A 1,200-nucleotide genomic window follows, 5' to 3' on the forward strand; every position below is an offset into this window, starting at 1 on the left:
CGTCAGTGTTTAAAGTTCGGCGGGAAACTGGGACAAGTGGGAAATACGACCGCTCGGGTTCGCAGGACTGACTCCGCCTTCCCTGCTGCTTTCGTCAAGAGGAGGAGGGGACTCGGGTGTAGGGTGCCTCTGTGGCTCTAGGTGGCAGGAGGCTCCAGTTGCTGGGTTCTCGCCTAGCAATTAAATCGGTTTTTGTTTTCCTAGTATTCTATAGCTGTGAGGCGGGGACAAAAGTTCCCACCTGGGTGAGATTTTGGAAATGAGCAGTTGAAAAAGCTCATTTCCAGAACTTGAAAGATAAACGAAAGCCGACCGCATCGCTCTTCTGCTTTATGAACATTGTCTCAATATTTTCCTGTAATTAAAATTAAAGCGAAAATAGTGAGCTGGATCCACTAATAGATCTTTAGTGGCCTCTACCAATCGTCAGCTTTCCTTACAATGTGAATATAGCAGGGCGGTGGTGGCGCACGCCTTTAATCCCAGCACTCCGGAGGCAGAGGCAGGCGGATCTCTGTGAGTTCGAGACCAGCCTGGGCTACAGAGCAAGATCCAGGAAAGGCGCAAAGCTACACAGAGAAATCCTGTCTCGAAAAACCAAATCAAACCAAACCAAAACAAAAAAATAATGTGAATATAAAAAGTCAGTTTAAGCCAGGCATGGTGACGCACACCTTTAATCCCAGCACGTGGGAGGCTGAGGCTGGCAAATCTCTACATACACACAGCAAGCTCCAGGACGGTTGGGGCCACACAGTGAGACCCTGTCTAAAAAAAAAGAAAAACAGCCGGCGGCTGTGTTGGCTCACAAATTTACTCAAGAAGTAGAGGCAGACAGATCTCTGTGAGTTCAAGGGCAGCCTGGTGTACAGAGCAAGTTCTCCGACAGCCAAAGCTATGCAGAGAAACCCTGTCTCGAACTACCCCACCCCCACCCCCAATCAGCTTGTAACCATGTGGGTGCTGAACAACATTCTCATTACTAGGGAGACCACTACAATGTGCTGCTCAGACAAGAAAACAGTTAGCACTGGCTATTTAGTGGCCTCTACTAAATCAAAGACATGCAGTGTCAGGGGTCAAACTCAAGTCCTGTTACTTTTCCATACATTATTGAGAGGACTGAAGGTTAACATGTATTGTAGAAGTCATAGGAACAAGATAACTCATTGAGTTAACTTGCTTGACTAAGATATGTGT

The sequence above is a fragment of the Peromyscus maniculatus genome, chromosome 12 (assembly GCF_049852395.1).
Source record: "Peromyscus maniculatus bairdii isolate BWxNUB_F1_BW_parent chromosome 12, HU_Pman_BW_mat_3.1, whole genome shotgun sequence".
Lineage (NCBI taxonomy): Eukaryota > Metazoa > Chordata > Mammalia > Rodentia > Cricetidae > Peromyscus > Peromyscus maniculatus.